This window comes from Fringilla coelebs, assembly GCF_963513975.1.
Source record: "Fringilla coelebs genome assembly, chromosome: 1".
NCBI lineage: Eukaryota > Metazoa > Chordata > Aves > Passeriformes > Fringillidae > Fringilla > Fringilla coelebs.
Window position 1 is genome coordinate 85384872 of NC_140028.1, and position 21780 is coordinate 85406651.

Sequence of the window (21780 nt, forward strand, 5' to 3'; positions counted from 1 at the left end):
AAAAACCAGAGAAACCTCTTTTGATCTGTTCCCTTCCGTGGTAAACCTGCTCATGTCCTTGTAAGCACTGGTGGCACTAGCAGCAAAAATGTGTGTCCTGCTGTAGCCAAACATAGAGATACTGGCCATGTCCCTTACCCTGGGAAACCCTGAGCCGGGAGATCACATGCCAACCATTATTTCATTTAAGCAATTACTCTGGGATGCATATTTCTCCACAGATAAGAGACCAGTCCACAGCTTCACTGACTTCAGCAATCTTAAGTGCAGTCCTGGGGTGAGGCCGTAGCTCAAACTTACAGATTCCTGGTCCCTGAAAAGTTCTGGAATATCTTAAAATCACTCTAAGATCAAGTTTCCAGTCTTTTTACAGGCTGAGCTTTGCTTTTCCTCTCCCACTTCTGACACGCTCTCTTTGTACTTGGAATAGGACAGAAAAAAAGCAACAAGAGAGGAAAAAAATTGTTGTGCAGAGATGAACCTCAGCAATGTAATCTTTCTGTGTCAGTGAAAACTCACCCTTCTCTTTTGTTACTTGGATAATAAACCCTTCAGAAGGCTTACGCTACCTGGCAACCACCAACAGAACAAGAGTTTTGGCTGGCTCTGGTCAATGCTCTGCTTTGTGCCAGTCTGCAGAGCAGTATGAGCCCAGCATCCTAATCTGGTTTAGGTGAGGTTCTCCACTCCCCCTCCTTTCCCTTGCCTTATTAAATCCTACATCAGGCATAGCTCTTGTGAGCCAAGCCTCACTGTGCAAAACTCAGGCAGACTACCAAGCTTGTTGTGCATGTAATTTCTCACCTGTGCTGGATCCTGAATACTGCATGAGCCTTCCTCTGCTTTCAGGTGGATTTTAGCCTGTGAGTGCTGCACAGTAAACTGAGAAGCAGTATTGCTTTCACATTTCTGTTTCAGCCCATGGTTAATAAACATTAAACTTGCTGACACTATAAAGCAGCATCCAGGGGATGGCTGATAAACTGGAAGCATTTTATAAGCACAAATTTATAATCACATGTCCTGCTATCCAAATATGCAAAAGCCTGGAAGTTATCCACAAGTTATCCACTAGATCTTAATGAAACTAAAAGTTAATAATGCTGTGATGTCAAATGTCTTCAGGATTCTTTTTCTTATATATTCAGCCATAGCTTGACTCAAACTACGGTTTCCTTATTTGTTGCAGTATTGCCGAGTTACAGAAATAAAAGTCTGGGGGAAAAATACTATGAGAAGAGAAAACAAGATTAGCATTTCTGTTTATCTTAGCCCTTTATGTTGGTATGGATTTTTTTTCAAATAAAACCCTGTAGGTTTTCCAACGGTCTACTTCTGCTCCTAATTATCTCAAGCATACACCTCAGGTCAAGATGACACATCTGTGGGCCAGGTCCTTAAACTTTGCATGGAACAGTAAAAACTGTCATGTGGGTAGGGGAGAAATAAATTCTGTTTTTTTCCTCTATCCAGATCTTTCTTTTTTAATACTTAATTAACAGATAAATTACAGAAAAATTGACATGCTTTTAAAATCTACACAGTTCAGAGGAGGTTTATGCTCAGTCTCCAACTCCTGCCAAAAGGAAACAAGAATAAGCGATGAGATGAAGACTATCATGTAAAAAAGTCATATTGTTGCAAGAGGAATGAAGGAGCGATTGAATGGGCTAGCCTCTTGCAACAGCATGCTCAGTGCTGCTTATCCTAAAAGTAGCTGTTGAATTACCAAATGTTTTTCAAAAAGGAAAAAGAGGGACAGTCAAAGACCTAGAAATGCTCAAGTTTAGGTGATTAAACTTCTGGCATTTCTTGTTCCAAGGAGGAGCTAGAAATGGGAGATGGAAAAGGAAAATAAATTATGAATGATCCAAGGTGTAGAAATTCTGTTCTCTCTAACTCCAGACACAATGGCAAGGAGACACCTGATGGCTCTAAAAGGTGATGACTACAAAACTGAGAGGGCAAGGAGTTCACAAACAGCAAGAACTTCTGAGCCTCGGGGTGTGAGTGATCACAGCAGAATTCAGAGAGAGACTAGACCATTTCTGTGACTACTGGGAATAAAGCTACAAATAATTACATGAACTTGAGAAATTAAGTGTTATTCTTCAGATCTTAAGCCAACCTGCAGTTACTAGAGAGCAGGGTGGGACTGAGATGGGATAGGTACATCCTTCCATGCATCATCCTTGGGGAGGAGATACTGCAGCCTGTGTGTGCTGTCTGTTTCAGGTGAGAGGTTTTGTGAAAGCCTTTGCAGTTCACTTGCACACTAATGTGACTCTGAGGGCTTGCTTTGGAGGCTGGGCTATCCATAAAGATACCTGGCCTAGAAATTCTTAGTTTCTATTAATATTTGGGTGACAATATCCCAGAGGTAATTCAATACCTTTGCCATTTCCTCTCTGCCTCTTTTGTGGACACTTGCTTGATATATGGGATTTTGCTTTTGAATGTATGCTAGTGCTTGAGGATTCACTCCTTGTTCACTGGTGGTGCAGCAGGCACAGATGGCTGGTGGTGCTGCAAGCTGCCCTGGTAGCATCCTGAGCAGGTGCTGCCTTTGCTCTGCCCTGCTGACAGAGTTGGAGTTATGCTCCCAGAGGAGCAATAATCCACTCCTGAAGGTGTTCTGCAAGAGGCCTAGCTAGTATCACACTGCAGAAAGACTTTGTTATTGTTAACCAGGAAGTCTTGGAGTACAGTGTCAAAGAACTCCATGTTCCCTCTAAAGTATCATTAATATCATTTGAACTAAAAAACAGTTACAATATGTTTAGCAAGAAACCTTGAAATTAATTGCATTATATTCCAAATATTATTATTTCAAGCTTCACAATGAAAGAGGGACCATTAACGGAATACTTACTGAGGATGATAGTTACAATCAGGAAAAAGCTGATTAATGTCAGCACATATTGAAAGACAGTAGGATCTCTGTTTATTTTTCTGAGAAGCAACACTACAGACAGTGACAAATTGTTGTAATTACAGTGTCTCAAGCACTAGATGCAATGTGCTCAAGTTAAAAAAATATTTAAGATATGGATTTTTCCATTTCTAATTGGGCAGAGTGCTCTGCAGTGCAAAGCATCAACAGCGTCTGTAAAGATCTTCCAGGCGTGACCTTGTGTCCTTGGCTGCAGCTAAGCCAGGGCACCAGGCAGAAATGTGTCTGCATTAGGGTAAGTGGGGGCAGAAATCGACTGAAATGAGAACTTCAGCTCTTGCTTTGCTGCTGCTCTAGCAGTGGGTTTTTGTGATTGGAGCAAGGAATTCCCCAAGCATGCACAGAAAGATGCTCCTATTCATTCTAAGTGTGTCTCCTCTGACTAACTCACTCTGTAATCTAAAATTAGGGAGTCTCAGGAGAATATAATCTCTTTTGGTCCTCTTTTTTGCTGATCTAATAATTTTTTTGATCATAAGAAACTGTATGAAAGAATCAAGCCCGTTGAATCGAGCTGTGGGCATAGTCTCACTTTTTATTGACTGCCTCCTCCTCAGTCAGCTGTGAGATCAGCTCAATGTGCCAACAGCCTCAGGTGTTGCATCATTTGTCTAAGATGGAGAGCAAGAAGGAATGAGATGTGTTTTACTGGAGGTTGCATCATTCTTTCAGGCTCTTCCTGAAGGGGCTGAAAAAAGCCTAGGAGCCCATAATTATACTTTCCTGTCATACCTGTATGCTAGCTGCAGCTCTGTGGGGAACCTCTACCTTGCACTCTGTCCCTTGCACAGTCTATATTTTGGGGGGAATTGTGGTGTTTCTCACAGGGCTGGCATTTTATGACATCCCAGGTGATGGCCTGCAAAATAAGGGAGTGTTTGGAGACAAGTTTATGGAATGAATAACAAAGCACTCATGCTCTCCCTAGAAAGATGTACATTCACAGGGACACTGTTAGGAGACTCAGATTTATCCCTGAATTTTAATCACTAATAGAGTGATTAAAATAAATAGAGCAGTATGGTCTTGGAGGAGAGGCTGCTATCCCCTTCTTCTAGTATGGAGTTACACCATGCATAGCAATTCTTAGATGATTGACAGAAGCCCTACATTTATTCCTGAAGTTCAGAGAAAATCAGAGCAGGGAGTCAGAGCAAGACTTAGGTTTGCTGATTGCCATGGTTGTTCCAGCAAGAGATTTTAAAGCTTCCTACAGTTTCTGCCTTACAGTCTCAAGCCATTTCTGCAAGTACATACAGAATGACAGAATCTTGTAGAAAAAACTCCATTTAATATACCTGACACTTCTCACAAAAATGCACAATGGTTTGGCCATTTATGCAGGATGGGGTTATGAGAAATTATTAATTTTTTTAATTTATGTCTAAGATGATCCAGTGTAGTTGGGCAGCCCAAGACAGTAATAGAAGGTACCAAAATCTTTTCAGGGAAAACAAGCACAGGACAAAGACTGCAACAAAAAAAGTCTATGCCTTCTTCAATATGCCCCCTCCCAAATCTGGGATAAGGTCAGGCTACCCAAATCCCCTGCTATTCATCAACATTTATCAACATATAACTGCTGGCAAAAGAGCTCCAGATCTCTAGCACTTACTAGCCTAGAGAACGTCAGCTTGCCATTGCTGTCATCTTGTCTTTGTGCAGGACTCAGGGATCCAATACCTGGCAAATGCCACAGACTTCAAATTTACAGAGCTGAATCTTTTTGTTGTAGTTTGGGTTGTTTGTATTTCTTAGTTTAAGGTAGATGCTTGTGTGTAGCATAGGAGTGCTTTGCATTCCTCACAAAGAGGCAAGTCACCCACTTTAATACTCATGCAATAGGAAACTGAATTATTGTACAGTCTTCAGCAAAACACTCCATACCACATTTCTCCTGGTGTTCCTGCATCACCCAACAAAAGGAATGAAAGGTTGTCAGTAGAAATCATTCAATGTTTTGTCTTCTAGTCACTCAGCTCATAGCCCTTGGCTTTCTTCATGGTGCACTGTTCAGTCCCACTGCGGGGACAAAATGAATCCTTTCCTTATGGCCTCATCCTCACACACACCCCTACAGCATCCAAGTGCTGTGAAGTATTAACAAACCTTCTTGGGCAATCCCACTGAAAATGCTGTATTACCCTCACTTTACAGAAAAGCTGGATGCAGCTTTCTGGGAAGACCAACATCACATATTCAGAGTGCATATTCTGCTATTTCAGTTTAAACATTTAGGGTTTAATTCTTCACATGAGACTGCAGGTGGACACACACAGAATGCCAACTGGAAGCAACTGAGAGCTGCAAACCTTCTGCAGTGCCTTTCTCTAGGACCATATTCAGCTGCCAAAGGCTCCTTTCCCCTTCTACCAATGCCTGCCCCATTTGTCATGTATCTCCTAACTTTAGTTCTTAGTGAAAAAGAGGTACAAAACAAGGATTCAGAGCCAATGGGATGGGAATGCGTGGAAAGAAAGTGGAAGCCATCTAGTCCACTTGCTTCCCATGATGCAGAAAGAGGTAGCTCTGCATCAGCCTTACTTGGAGCTCCAGAACCAGCAATTCTTCCACCTTTCCAAGTAATTCTGTGTCAGCATTTTGCTGTTTGCAGAACTGTTTGCATTTTCTTCATGAAGCCTAACCTACATTTCCTTGGCATGGCTAAAAACTTTGGTCTACCTGCTGTGGACAGAAAGAGCACATATGTCCTCCTTTGGAGAAATTTGCTTCTTCCCACAGTCCCAGGCTCTCACCAGAGCCACTCTCTGCTTTCACGGTCCTGCTAGGAATGCCGTGTGTGATCAAACCAGAACTGTGCCCACGGTACATGGTGGTGGGATGACAGGAGGAGCAAATCAGGATTTGGCAGGCATCCTTGATGATTGCATTGCCTAGCTGGGTCTTTGCTGCCCACCACAACAATGTCCTTTTAACATCATTCTTCATAAGTGTATTTATGTACATGTATGTTGTTCTTCATAATCTAGTTATGCACACACGTATTTTAGTAAGTGCCATGCAAATTCAGAAACTGATGCAATAGGGTATCACTGCAGCAGCCAAAGAGCACAGATCTGGTGACAGCCTTTCCCAAAAATGGAACCAGAGTATTGTTTGAAGTTCTAAGGCTTACTCTTTGATGCTTCAAGCACATACTTCCTCTAATGCTCTTAAACAAACATCCAATTAAATTTATCAGCCACTGACATTCACATGTTTGATGTTGATTAGCAACTCTGCATTAAATCAAAATTTATGTCCAAGCTATTCTACCACATGGCTGGCCACAAACCAATTGTCCAGGAGCAATTGTGCTCTTTTAATCCGGCCCCATTTTCTGAGTACAGAGCTGAATGCAGTGGGAGGCTGTCTCTGGGGAGAGCCTTAACTGCTCACATTAGCTAAGTCCCCAGGAAAGGATTAGAGCAGATTCTTACAACTGACAGGAAAAAAACCCTCAAACTCTACTCACTGGATCCCAGTGCATCTGGTACCATTTTGTGTAGCTCCAGAGATGTGTCCAGCCAGCAGGATCTTCTTCTGGTCAGAGTTGAAGAGTTCAGTAGGAAAATCAGTTGTTCAAGATGAATTTTATGAATGTCAGATAGTAAGGAACAGCTTGCAAAATCAGTCCTTAAGTCAGCTGCCCCGAGGCTCCCTGCCACTACTGTATGTTTCTTCAGCTGCAGAGTGAAATAGCAACAAGTTTCCCTCTGCGAGTCTCTGCTCAGTGGAGATCTTGATGTTGATTGCTTCATCCTGCCCAGGATGAGGCTCACTGTGAGGGCTGGACTTTTGCCTGGAGAGCCACTTACTTGCAAGAGGGTGTACTTTCAGCTCCCTGAAAACACCCCTGAGGCAGGAGTGTATATATGTTAAGGATGAGCGGGGATAATAGCTTAAAACGTTTAATAGTACAGAAAGAGATAACTTATGTCATTCGCTATGCTCAAAGGAAGTCGTGTGTGGCTTAAAAAATAAAGCAAACAAAACTCCTAGATCTTGTGTGTACACTGTATGCAATCTTTGTAGGTATTTCTGTTCTGTGATACAGCTGCAAAAGCTTGCAGCAGTCATTTCACTGCCCCAGAGTTGTACCAAACACTTAACTCATCAGCACATACCTACAAAGGAACTTTTCCACTTCTGCATCCTCATCCCACAAATGCAAACCACTAATGCAAAACAGCTGACCTTCCAGATTCCCTCAGTTAGAGGAGTAATATTCAAAGAATAATATTCAAATTTTATCAATAAATTCTGGTTATAATAAAGAGACTGAGATACAAACCACAAAGAAGGAAAAAAGGCATACGCCTTTTAACAATGTATCTTGTAAATTTTTCAAATTATCTGAAACAACCCATTTCTTTGTTGCTCATAAAAAAGCTCTTTAGCAATTCACACCTAGGGGTGTTTACAACAGAAAACTAGACAAGTAGTTTTTACAGTTCAGTGCTGAGAAGTTAAGGAAAGGACCACCTGTCCATGCCTACTCCTAATGTTGCTATTGGTTGGCTGTTGTTTAAGGGCTCCAGGAAGAGGCAGTGGGAATCCAAAAGGAAAGTTTAAGCTCAATACTGAAAAAAATCCACAGTGAAGTACTCTATAGAGAGGTAGTAGCAGTCCAGCCAGCTGGGTCATTTAGGAGTGGTTAGTCAAAATCCCAAAGCATACAAACCCCTATGGTCTCAGTCTTTTACAGGCAAGATAAAATGAACCTACTCAAAAGCTTTTTCTCTTTTTAGTTATTATTCTGGGGACAGTGGGAACAGAAAACTGCCCAATTGTAAAGGTGCAGGGAGTTCTGTGAATGTGTCCCAGCACTGAAACTAGTCCATCCTTCCTGAAAAATTCCCAACATTTCCTGCTTTTGCAACAGGAAGCCAGGGTCTCAGCATGCTATTCCACCAGGAATAATATCAGTTTTCTCCCCTGTTAGCTTGTCCTGTGATCTTGTCATTCAGCGGCAGGGCCACGTGACAGACACAGGCAATCACCAAAGCAACCCAAAACCTATAAGCTTTCCACAGTCACTGGCTGTAAAACACAGCTTATGTTATGTGGGTCTGGAGCTTTGCTCAGAGTGATTGTAGAGCTCAGCCTCTCAAGCCCAAGGGACATTTTTATGCTCCCACCTGTCCCCTCTTGAGGCAAGGCCAAAACTCCCTCCATAGCTGTAGATTGTCAGCACTGCCAATATCATGTCTCCAGTTTATAAGTCACATCCAGCACACTGTGGACTGTGTTCCTAAAAGAAACATTTCTTCCCTGGCTTCTCTTGCTCACAGCTATACTTGAGAGCAGTTGCTCTGACATAACAAGGGGAGGCTCCTGGTCTGTAGCACCGGCTACACACAAGAAATAAAGAATTTCCTTTGCTCCCACTGTTCCAAGTTGATAGTGGGGATTCTATTCCTCAGGTGTTGCTCAAAATCTTCTGCCCATTTATTCTGCTTCACTGACCCTTGGTTTAAGTGTCAGCTCTCAGCAAGACAGGATTAGGGAATAGATATGAAAACCAACTGCATGAAAAAATCCCACTTCAAACACTTCTTTTAATTTCTTCTCTTTGATGCTGATATTTCTCCTGTCTCCACTGTTACCTACAGAATCTACTGGCAGCAGAGGGCTGAAAGTCAGCTCAACAGATGCTGGAAATGCCACTGCTCCCACTGAGTGCATCTCAGAGACTGGTGGCTCTAATGAAGCGCACTGAGACTGGGAGCACTGCAGAAGGAAATTATGCTTCATTGTGGAATTAGTATAGCAAGACATACTGTTCAATTAAGCTTTCTCCAAGCAGTGGTTAATGTACTGAGAGAAATCCACTAGTCTTTGGCAGTCACCAGCCTCTTTGCAAGAGCATATCAGTCTGAATTTCTGCCTCTTATTGGCAAAGGCCACTTCACAGGTCTCTTATTTGAGAGTGGAATGAGCATCTTCATGCCCTCTCCATGGGTTGTCCCCTTAACTAGACCCAACTTCATACAGCCAGCATGGATCCATCTCATCCACTTGCTCTGTCTCATCTGCCATGTGGGCTACATAGCACTTGGACAACTGAGTTCACGTGCTTCAAGGTCTCTGCTTCCAGGGCTGACAAGTCTTGTCAATCTCACGTCTTTGGGCTTCTTTTAGACCACTTTCTCATTGGTTTTGTTCACCTCATTCGGAAGTTTTTTGGGTCATGGACCATTACTTTTGAGGCTGAACAGCTTCTTCAGGTCCAGCACCTGGTTCCAGCACTTGGAATAATAAGCCACATTGGTACCTGTGATGGGAATGTGGTGCTGACACTGAACAGCTTGGATTCTGACCAAAATATCAGCCTGGCCTCCCAAATCTAATTGCAGGCCTCCAGTCATAGAGTTCTGATTTTAAATTTTGTTCTAGGAATCTTTTTTTTCCTCTTTGAGAGACTCTTGAGCAACTATCAGAAAGACTAGACTTGATTCAGATATGAAAAGGCTTGGCCATCACTCTGGCCCCTTTTAAACAACATCTTAATCTACTGCTAAAAAGTACTTTTAAAATTCATGGAAATGCATTCTTCCACACATTCTTAGTGAAATAGATAAATGAGGCAATAGGCATTAATTTCAAAGAAAATAATGTGAAATGTCACTTCAGTTTAAAACATCATCATTGGTAATTTTCATATAGCAACTGCTGTTCATGCCCTACCATTTAATTCAGCCATGTACTTCAAATCATGAAAGGTTTTTCCTAAGATATAATTTTCTCCATCATCCAAATATCATTGCAAGCAGCACCCTACGGGAAACATAGTAAAGACAGCAAACCTGCTTGATTAGAATTGCAGGCTGCGAGGCAAGCAACACAACAAAATTAAAGGTCACCTGTGATCCCACAGCATTAACCCTGTGCCTGCAATTAATACACACAGATACTGATTTTAAAAAGAGTACCACAATAAAAACCCCAGCATACCATGCACGAAGGGTCTGATGCCTCCAAATCAGAACTAGATGCAAAGAATGAGCCCATCAAAGTGGATGCCCAAAAATTGTACCAAAAATTCCTGAGAGCTGAAATACTACCAGAGCATAATGCAGGAATGAGAGAAAAAGGGAGTTGGTGGGAGGAAGGAAAGGGAGGGGGAAATGTCCTTTGATAGCAGACAGAGGATGATGTTTTTTGGCACAGTCAATATACCAAAGGAATGAGAACAATGAACAGTCACTGGGGGCCTGTGGTCAGATCACGACATCTATTAAATGCAAAGCACGCAGTCTCACTTTGGCTATTTCCTTTATGTTTACTACATCACAGGGAGAAAGGGAGTTGGGATAAGTGGTGAAGAGATGGCATAAAAAATTACAGATTTTGTTGACAGCTGAGAAATGAAAATGCTCTCAAGATGGGAGCCCAATTGTTGATAGACACCTGGTGGCTTTGCTGGATTGAATGGTTCTCTAGGCGTCTTCACCTCTGATGTATGGCTTCTTCAAGCAGGAAAATATTCAAGCCTGAGAGCTCTTGTACAGGTCTCAAGTTCATCCACTCAAAAGTTTTCGTAAATTAAAAACATGCTGGCACACTCAGGTCATGCACTATGAAATAAGTTTTCTTGAAATCCAGGCCAAACTTTCTACTGTTATAAAAAAGAATTTGCCTAGAAGTCCCGAACACAATAAAGTATGAAGGAGTAAGCAGAGAGGTTGCAAACAGGAAAAACCCTTGTTTGACCATATGAATAGATATACACAATTTCATTCTCAGGAGACCTCACTTCATTTCCTTTTAAGATGCTAATGTTCAGAACCAAACATGAAACTGCTGGGGTTTCTATCCCAAACTGTTAAGCATACTGAGTTCTGAGAGCAGTTACAACATGACTAATACAGTTTTGCTCTTCTTCCTTTGCTCGTTTATATTGCTATGGTTTCTTTTTTCCGAGTTGCTGGTTTTCCAAGGTAGTTCATTAATTCCTCCTTTGTTCCCATGTTCCCAAGAGCATATGGGGAAGGAGCCTAGCTCTTGCGTGCGGAGGTTTAAAGAGATTAAATGAGGCTGGAGAGAGCCTGGCTCTGTTGTACTTGTCAATAGATCACCCTCAGCTGGGGAAAGAAGAGGGAAAATTTTTTCCAGTTTCTTCTTGGACCGCCAGGCTTCCTTTAGCAAACTTCATTACTCGGCTCCAGTATAGTAATTTTTCAAACTAGATCTGTGAATACCTAAACCTAAATAAACAGGAAACACAGTCTTGGACGATTTAGGGACTATCAAATGCTGTGAACTCACACAGTGGAAGCAGAAATTTTGGGTGTTTGAGAAAGGGGGGAAGCTTTATTCATTTTCCCTTGTGCTAGACTGACAAATGAAGACTATCCATCTGCTGAGGATTCTCCCGATACCTGGATTTTTCCCAATGGCTTCCACACAAGTTGAGTATTCCTGCTTAGGTGCATCCTGAAATCCAAATGCATGACTACAGCAAGACTGGAAATCAAGCCCCTAAATGCAGAACTGTAGCTGATCATATATTTGAGTCAGGTTGGAGCCTTTGTCAGGTAATGGGATTCCACAAACAATTAATCATTCCAGCTTGACTTAAAAACATCTAGTGCAGACTATTTAATTGTGGCAGTCCAAGACTGATGATGTTTTGTACGATCCCATCTCTTGCTGAGCCTCTCCCTGCACCCCCTTGTACTGTGTGTACATTCAACAGCATTTGCTATAACAAGACTTCTTGGAATAGAAATTGGAAGCCATCCAGACATTTTGAGCTTGCGGGCTCTTTGCATCATGTCCTCTGCAAAACAGGCTTCCTTTATGAGGATGGAATAGGCAGCCCATTGATGCCTGCATTACCAGGACAGCAGACCACCAAGGAGCAGCCTCACAACAGCAGCCAGTCCTGATAACTGCAGCCATTCGCAGGAGGTGCTACAGACCTCTGTAGCATTTTTCTCTGCTGAGACCATGGGCACCCATTCCTGTTTCTTGCTCCCTCCAGACCATGTGTGGTCTGCAGCACCCAGATGCACACTCCACCACTGCTTCCTGCTTCTCTACAGTTTGGTGGAATCAGGTGCTGCACAAAGGGAGCACAGTACACCCAGCGATGGAAAACCAGCCCTTTTTGTGGATAGCCATGCCAGAGGCAGCACATTGCTAGCAACAGGGCAGGTGTAAAGAGTAGAAAACCCTCTCAGGTGGCTGAAGACAACTCTGAACATGATGGCTCTGGGGAGGGGCACTGCGTGTTTGCCTGGAGAGTACCTGAATGCACCAAATATATGTGAAAGATGCTCTAGGATGTGATGCAGACACTTAAGTTACCTGGCTAAAAAAATCAGGTCCTGCATCCATAAGTGAGCATTGATGACAATGGGCAGGTTTTCAGGAGCTGCAAGGATGGTGCAGAACTCCTTAAATCAGTGATCTTCCTGGAAAGACAGGGCATGTAAAACCAACCTCTAAAGCAGAGTTTGATGCACAGCATTTTAGACACTGTTCTGGGAGGCAAAATCAAAGTTTTGAGGGTTCAGCTATAGAAACTGTTACAAATAGTAGCCACCCATGTGTAAAAACTTGAGCAAGTTACTAGTAGCAGCATTGGATGTGTAGCAATGCTTGGGCTTTGCCTTGCACAGGGTCAGAGTTATAACCAACGAGGGTAATCAGAGGCACAATTATTGCTAATTATTTTCCATCCACGAGAAGGGCTGTAAGGAGAATCTGGGGAATTACAGGCCTGTCAGCTTGGCCTCCGTGCCCAAACTTGCAGAAGTAAATGTTTATTTCTTAACCAAAAAAAAAAAAACCCAAACAAACAACAACAACAACAAAAAAAAAAAAAAAAAACAACCCAAAAGCAAAGTACTGGAGAAATTCTGGTATTATATTGGCTTGGTTTCCTAAAGCTTAAGCAATTTTTAGAAGCTTTCTGAAACAAGCAATTAACCATTAAAATATATTCTGAATATAAGTGTTTCAAGAGATCTTTTTATTCAGCTCAGCCATTGACTGACTTTGACCCAGGATACTAAATAAGTATGTTCTAAATTTTTCAATTAGTCTTTCGCTCATCAGAAATGCCCTGCCCCTTTTCAATTTGGAGTTTGTCTGGCAAAAATAACAGGTTCTGATTGAAACTAGACTGCACTTAATCATATTATGCACCTGAACTTGAGTTCCCTTTAGATACTGAAGCTAAATTAAAAAAGTCTTTCAGGCATGATTTCTAGATAATCAATCTTCTAGAAGCAGTGCATGCATTCATACCAAGCTAGGAAGAAAATCACACAGAACAGAGAGCATCAGTTAGAGGACACTGAGCAAATTATTAGCATTATGGTCTCCCTGAGCAAGGGGCATATACAGTCACATTATCTATCTCCTTTTCAACCTCTGGTAGTTAGGGACTCCTTCAAGGTATTTCAATATGCTTATTATACTTAAAACATCAGAGAAAGGATCCAAACAGGTGGAGATGCCCCAAGCAGATCCACATGAGTGTCCTGCAGTGGAGAATGGTGCCATGCAGATTCCCACCTTGCTAGATGGTGGAGAACCATCCAAGGAAAGATGGACCTCAGAGATGCCAAGCTATGAATGCAAACCCTCTGGAAGGTAAGGCACTGCCAGCTCCTCAGTCCACAGCATTTATTTGTAGTTTATTTCACCACGTGCCCAAGATCTCTAGAAGACCAAAGAGGTAACAGGCAGTCACACTTTTGCAGACAAAGGATGACTGTTCCTCTTTTGAGGAGATTCACACTCTTAACACTCACTCAGCATAAGATCTGCTCAGGGCGTGGGTAGAGGAACTCAGCACAGCTCACTGAGCAAAACCCAGTGGCATTTCTGGCTCAAACAGTTGCTGTCCCCACCTCCTGCCTGCACAGGGAACCTCCACCAAGGAATCCCTGAATGGTGCAGGGGGGTGACAGTTCTAGGCTGGGGACACTGCCCAAATCAGATGTGGCAGCACTGGCATAAGGCCAAGACAAATTATGGCCCAGGTCCTCTTCTGCAGAGGAGTGTTCAACAGGCTCATGGCTCAAGGTGCATGGATACAAGGCAAATATCTGGACTGGCAATTTCTTTTCCCCTAATCTGTCTGCACTTATTTTACCTACAGACAGTGAGGAACAGTTTTTAGGCCTTCCTGCATTACCCCATCCCCAGATCCCAGTGTTTATCTGGTTTCCTACAGCAGAACTGGGCAAGTTCCTGCAGGCAGGAGATGACCCAGAGGAAGACATGTTCTCATCATTCTTTGTAGCTCAGCAAATTTGCTTAACACCTGGATATGTTATTCAGGTAGCTGCGTTGGTCCTGATGGAGCACTAGATTCAGGAGGTACCACAAATAGAACATTTTTACCCTACACCTCACTTAAGTGAAACTGAAGAAAGGAGGTAGCATTGCTGAAAAATTGTCTAGCAAGATGCGAGCAATTGCCAGCTATAGTTAGAAAAAAAAAAAAAGGCAAATCAAGCAGAAAAATTTCCAATAAATATTCTGTTTGGAAAACATTTTGAATGCAAGTGGAGAAGGCTACAGCAATAACAATGGGCTGTGTGGAGCAGCAGAAATGCTATGTGTTCAACTCTGTGTCTCCTGAGCAGCCCAAGGCTCCAAAGGGCAGCGTATCTGCAGCGCCGGGACTTGACACCGGGAAACGCAATTCCTGATAACGGCCCATGGTGAGGATATCATGACCTCGCTGGAAATATTCCTTAAGCTCCTTGCCAAGGAAAATGGTCTAGCACAAGCTATTAAGCTGCAATAGCTACCTAGCCACTTTATTAGTGTGCACTGAATTTGTTTCATTGAAATGACTCTCGGGGGAACAAAGAGCGGAAACGGGCATTACACTTGTTGCATATTTACTGCTGGACTCATTCAGCTCCATTACAAGCAGGGGAAGATTTCAAAGCCTTTTTCTCACAAGTTGGAATGCTTACCAAGAAGACTATTCATAGATACGAGCTAGGTCAGCATTTCCTAACCTTGTTTTTTTTTTTTTTAAGTGGAAGAATTTAAGGATCTGCAAAAAGTCTCACACAGCAAGATCACATAGCTTTCACTAACAACCATATGAAAGTCAAGTTAACATTAATATTCAATTATTGTTTCATTTTGTTCCATTCCTACCCCTCAATTAAACTTGTTTGCTCACATGACTAATGAGACACATGAGGATCAGGTCTTGATTTTTTCTTCCCCTTCATTTGGATATTCATCTGCTAATATCTTACAAAGCACAAATAAAGGACCACACTAAAAGGCATTCTCCCTGTCCGCTGGGTACTCTGTTCCACAGAATAAAACAAAACTTAGCAGCTGCAATGCTCAGTGTGCATTTTCCACACAGTATCTATGAATTGCTAGAACAGGCATTTGAAAGGTCCGAACTTCCACATTTTGCCATTAACTCCTTATTGCTACTGAAAATCCTGGATCAGTGTGATACAAGTCTGGCATCTCTTTATCCCATCTTCTGGACATTCAGGATAGTCAAACTCATCCAGCCTGCAAAATGACTTCAGCTGGGACCTATCAGACCTGAACTACATGTTCAAACACAGCAATGCTTTAAAACCTTACAAGGTGAAGAGTTTCAGAGTTGCTTTGCAGGAAAATTAACAGTCAAGCTTCTGCAAAACCAGACCAGAGTCAGTTTATGAGCAAAACAGATGTAACTTAAAAGCCTGGTTCTCTAAAAATACTCTCTATTTTAAAGACAGTTTAATCCTCTCGGCACCTTCCTTTTGGACATGACACTGCAGTTACAGGGTCATCCTCCTGGCTCCTTTTCAGAAGGCTTTTAGCTGTACTCTAGTAACCCTCACCAGAGGGATAGCCCTGGGAGTCATCAGTGCCTGCATTGCTTGCATTAGTTTTTGTGCCACTGGGAGGGATATCACACCCTCAGACCTGTATCACACCTCCAGACATCTGTGTAGTCCAGGTAATTAAGCAGAGACATTATGAACAAATATTTCAATTTTAAATAAAAAAGGGAAAGAGAACACTTGGAAAAACAGCAGCTAATTTCAATGAGAAATGCTAATTCATGCGATGGTCAGACCTGTTAAAAAGCAACTCTAGGCACTAAAATTAAGGAAAGGATAAATACATGTAGGGACAGGAAGAAGAAAAGAAGATCTCTGTTAAATTAGGTCTTAGACATCAGTAAACAATAGCAGGTTAACTATGCAGAGCACTTCATTCCTATTATTATGGCATCAGAAAAGCCAAATCTGGGAATAAAACCTCAAGCAAATATGAAGGCATGTGTTCATATCTGCAGATTTACTCTTGCTGGACTTTCCCCTTTCTTACCAAGAGTAAACAGCCCCTGAAAGACCGAGCACACAGGGTGACTAATAACTATAGCACGAGTGTCCCTGGGGCTGCCTCAACTTCTTTCAGAAAGTAAAGGAAGAGCTCCATAGCATTCCTGCCAAACTGTCCCCCCCCTTTTTTTTTCCTTGACATTTTCAAGCTTAGAGGCTGGAAGACTTTCAAATATTGTTTACAGCTTAGGAGAAGTCATATTATTGGCAAATAGGGTAGAGGGAGGGAAAAAAGAATGCAGTTGGTTTTGTCTGTTTTTTTGAAAACATGGCCCTTTCCCTAAGCCATAGCTCCTCCCCTTCACTTCAGAAATAACATTTCTGCATTTTGCCCAAAGGGAAAAAGGAGCCATCCTTTGTGGTGTGGCACGCGTGCAGCGCTGCAGCACATTTTTGTACCTTTGGGCACAGGCAGCTGCCAGCATGGTTGGCCTTGTCTCTCCCTCAGAGCAGCCCTGAGAGGCACTGATAAGATGTTTTCCTCCTCCAGCAGCAACTATCAGCATCCATAAGACTAAAGAACCACCACAGATGCTGAAAAAGCCTCAGCACAGAGCTTGAGGGCTTCATTTCAATCCCCCCCACCCCCGCTCCCAAGCGGGATAAAAAAAGCACCTGACTCCATGGAACAAAGCCAGGTTTTCTGGCCCGATTATTTTCTACTGCTGAACAATGACCATTTATACTAAAGATAAAAAGCAAACTCTGCAGTGAAACAGATGAGACTGGGGAGGAACAGCACAGGCAGGCTTGGAAGGAGTCCATGGAGGAAAGTCCCACAAAAATGCCTCATGACCAGCCTGCAGTTGGGCTTTGGAGACAACTGCTTGCTGGACAAGTGGTCTAGTTCCCTCCAGAAAGCTGAAGTAGGTGGGTACAAGCAGAAATAAACAGAAAAGCCGACACATAAATACAAAAATCTAAAACCCCCAATCATTTTTAATATAAATAGCACTAACTTCTCACTCAGAAGTGGGATTCCCCAGTTACTGTTAAAAGCCAATGTTTTGGGTAACTGGGAAAGCCAGATTAAAGCAAATTATTATTTGGAGAGATTAAGAAGGTAAAGCAAGCCAAAGTGCTCTTCATTCTCTCTGGTTCAGTTTGAGAGGGCAAGGTACACTGCAGCACAAGTTACATGCTGAATCAGTACTTTCACTGTGGGTTAAAGGTGAGCAGGACAATTTTAAAGGTAGAGGAAAGCCCCACATGGTGGGATATTGCTGAAAAATGCACAATGAAAGCAATACTTTGTAATGGAGGAGCTGGAACACATCCCCAGCATTTACAACCACTACCTTGTAAAGGATCAGGATTGTTTAAACTGCTTCAGAAATATCCTTCTTCTTGCTGGTAGCTCTGGACATTTGCTAAATGTTTGCTTAAAGATTTTTTTTTTCCTTTTTGCTAAATATTTTTGCTAAATATTTTGCTAAACGTTTGCTAGCAGCAAATTTCTTTTTGCTAGATATTTTGCTACAAGTTTGCTAGCAGCCCTATTAGTGTGAGCCAGGTATCTGTGAGCAGCCAGCTTCCTTCTCTAGAGCACAGCAGCCTGCCCCACCAGGGCTGGTGGTTGGCCACCTTCTCCATAGGAAGGGTGACCATAATTAGAGACAGACATTTTGAAGAATAAATCCAGCATGCAAGAGAGGGACTAGAAAGCAGGTTTTACTCCCTATACCTTTTAAATAGTTTTGTCTTGACTAGAAGACACCGAAGTCCAATTTTCCGCAGCAAGGGGGAAGAGAGTGGGTCTGTGATGCTCTGAAAGCTGTCAAAAATTCAGAAAGAAATTTCAGAGAGAATAAGTAGGAAAGACACATCTTTGCAACCAGGTGAAAGCCTCTGGCAGGTCTGAGGAGGCTGGTATTTCCAGCACCAAAAGTTTCATTCTAGGTAAAACATCTTTTACCTTCCTCATTCATGCTATAATTTAATGGAGAAGGAAGCCAATTTTCTCAGACAACCCCTCCCCAAACCCAATGCCCCATTTTCCCTTCACAGAAGATGACTTTGCACTACCAAACCTGCCTGCCCAGCAGTGCAGAGCAGGCAGGGGAGTGCCACCATGGGGCTGCAGAAAATGGCTGTTTTCTCCAGTCCCTTTGATGCCATCCCTTACACCTTGTCCTACAGAAAGGTTTTTCAACCCCCCACCCTTCTGCCACAGTGCTGAACCCCCCTGCACCCCTGTGGTGCTGCTACCCTACAGGATCCACCCCCACTGCCTTCAACCCCCTCAGCTGCTGGGCACATGCCAGAGTCAAAACCAGCAGCTGCTGTCAAACGTGGGGATGAACAGAGACTTTTCCAGACCTGTTAAATGTAAAGGTGAGACACACAGAGCCACAAAGAGCTAACACTTGTGCCCCGGGATCATTGTGTTGAATTTTGTGCATTTGTCCCTCTGAGATTACCCCATGGCACACATGCACTATTTAGCACTGCCCCCTTCACCTTTTTTCAGCTTTCTTTAGCCTTTCTGGTTTTTAAGCAAAGTGTCCCAGCCTAAGAGCAGGAGCTGTGCTGGGAGTGCATGGGGAACAGCCCTCCCTGAGTCAGGTCCCCCTCATGCATCTGGTCATCCTAAAGCAAGGAACAGAGTGTTAATTCTCACCCCCACAGCCCCCCTCTGCTTCTGCTACTTAATTATCCTTACAAAGCTATACAGAAAGAAAAACAATCTGTCCAGAATCACTTGGGAATGAAGGATTAAAAACAAGAAAGAAAATAGGGACACTGTTGCGGACATGTACACAGAGAAGCCTTTGTGTGCCAGAGCAAGGGAGCCAGCAGAGATATCTCCATCAGTTTACAGTAATAGAGCAAGCTAGGGTGGAATTAGCAACAAACTCATTAGGATGCAGTTTAATCACGCTGCCCAAAGGCAGGCCTGCTAAACAATCTTGCTGGTGTGCTTTCAAACCTCCTTGGGCATTATTTGATAGCTTTACTTGAGGCAGGGTAGCTGTTTCTCCATCACTGTTCTACTGCAGGATATCCTCAGCAGTTTGAGATTAGGCAGGTAAGGATTAAAATCCCTTCCCCACCAATTTGCCCAGCACAGCAGCTGCAGACAGAGGGCAGCTGGTTTACTGCAAATGTCACTGGGCTGTACCTTGGATAGTCCCACAGCAGGCTGGTTCCTCTTCTTCCTCTCCACACGTTTTCCAGCCCCTCCTATCCGGTGTGAACTTTCAGATAGAAGAGCAAAACACAGAGAGAGGAGCCAGCCAGCACCCCTCCCACACACCCTGCAAGCCCAGGGGTCATCAAAAGGGTGAGGCAAATGAAGTCCCACCGAAGTCAAGCCTTGCTTGGCTAGAACAGGAAGCAGAGCGAATCCTTGACCACAGCTTGTGGGATGGTCAGATGTTTTTAACCAGGCTGTTGTAGCCCAACCAACTCCTGTCCCTCCTACAAATGAGGTTATAAATACATATTTTTCCAGCTGGGCTATGGACTCAAGTTGCTCAGTTAGTGGAGAGAAAAATCCAACACTTTTTGAGCAAGTCACTGAACTGTACTCAGACCTTTAGTGTTTGTCTTGTATAGACAAACACTAGTGCCCAGCAAGGAGGAGCTTGGCTTCCTCCATGGCAAGCAAGGCATGCTGCAGAGCCATGTTGCCAAAGCTAAGACTGCCTGGCCTCATTTTGCTGGGAAAATGGCAGCATTAGCATTTGACACGTGTGTACCAGTACCCTACACCATTTGTCAACGCTTATTTTTTATAGACTTGTACGACAACTGCTCTCAGCAGCCAAATATAGAAAGGTTTCCTAAGGCTACCTCTACACTTACCTGAGATTTATTACACTAATGACCCTGTTCTCACATTAGTCAGTGTAATCTGTGAAGCATTCAAAATAAAACCTTCAAGTGCCCTGGAAACCAAGATATATGATTAAGGCCAGATAAGGGCAGAAGCTTTTCAGTGATCTCCTGCCACTGTTGTATTCAGAGCTCAGCCAGCCCATTAGGTTACTCTAATTAAAACATTTCTGCTGCCTTTCTTAGCAAAGCTTATTCATTTGAAATTGGGCATAAAGGCTTTAAGAATGCACTTTGAATGCTCTGCACAAGCTAGTGGAAAGGGGAGATTGCTATTCTTGCACACCGGTGCTGGTCAGACTCTTCATTAGAAACGGGAGCAATCAGCTAGAAAATGAAACAGACCGTGATGTAAGATGTCAAGGTACACTCTTCAGAAAGACATTCTTCACTGAGACACCCCAGGACTTGCTGGAAGTTTCTTGCCATTGCCAGGGAAGCAATAGCAGAGTGCTCAGCCAGGGGAGCAGCAAGCCCTCCGTCCAACTCCCCGTTCTGCGGAAATTGCCACCAGCAGAATTCGGGTGTTGCATCCATTATTCAGTGGCTGCTGCCAGCTCTCATTCACATATATCACCTTGGGCATAAATAAGTAAAACACTGCACCTACAAACCAGTGACACAGGAGAGCATTAAAAGCCAATGAGCAAGCAGGCTTCCTGCACTTGCTTCTGCTACAGTCTGACATCTCAACAGCAACTCTTATGCTGAGATCCACATCTTGGACCATTTTTATTCAGGTACTGTCCAGATAAGCTTTTTCACCTTTTTCAGTGACAGTTATCTTCTTTTTTACCTGGAAAAATGTTCCACTCCAATCTATTCCAAGAAATAATTTTAGAATTTTTAAGTAAACCTATAATAATTTCCATTAAAAGTGTTAGTATGGAGTATGGCATGATCCAGCCTCTCACTACTGCTTACAAGGATCCTCATAGCTTAATTCAGCTGTAGCATTACTTCTTTTCTCAGGATCACCCTAACAAAAGAGAATCAAGTCTTTTCAGTGTTGCTACACATTCAAGGGAGATTTCTGCACCTCTAGGCTTTCTGTGCAGCCTTGACTTCAAGCTATAGGCTAAGTCCTGAAGTAGCAGATCCTGCTCGAGAGACTGCCTCATTAACCAAGGCAATAATCACAGCCACACTTCATGATCCTCATTCCTGACCTGCTTCCACTATCAGTGCTCTGCACTGGGCAGGTCAGACCACTCTTCACTCACATTGCCAGCTAATCCTGGGAAAGGCTTCTGGATGCTACCTTACTCCAGAGAAAGATGTTGCAGAATGTTAACAACATATGCAGTTTGGTACACTGCAAATTTAATGGTTTCTTTTTCCTCTTTTCAGAGTAAGTAGCTCTTAGTGTTTTGCTACAAAGCTGCAGAACCTGTGTAAGCCAAGCCATAGCCAAGATAGCCACTGGTCTTACATTAAATACAAAATGCAAACAAAACAAAAATAAGCACAGAGGTTTAATTATATACAACTACATTCAAGTGGCACCACAGCTGATCAAACTAGAAACTAAACCTGAAGGGAAAAAACCAAACAAGCTTTCCTTTCCACCAGGAGTCAAGATTGTCACTTGGCCACACAGTATAGCAAAGATAAGAAAAATAAGTAAGAATTGGTCAGGAGGACTCA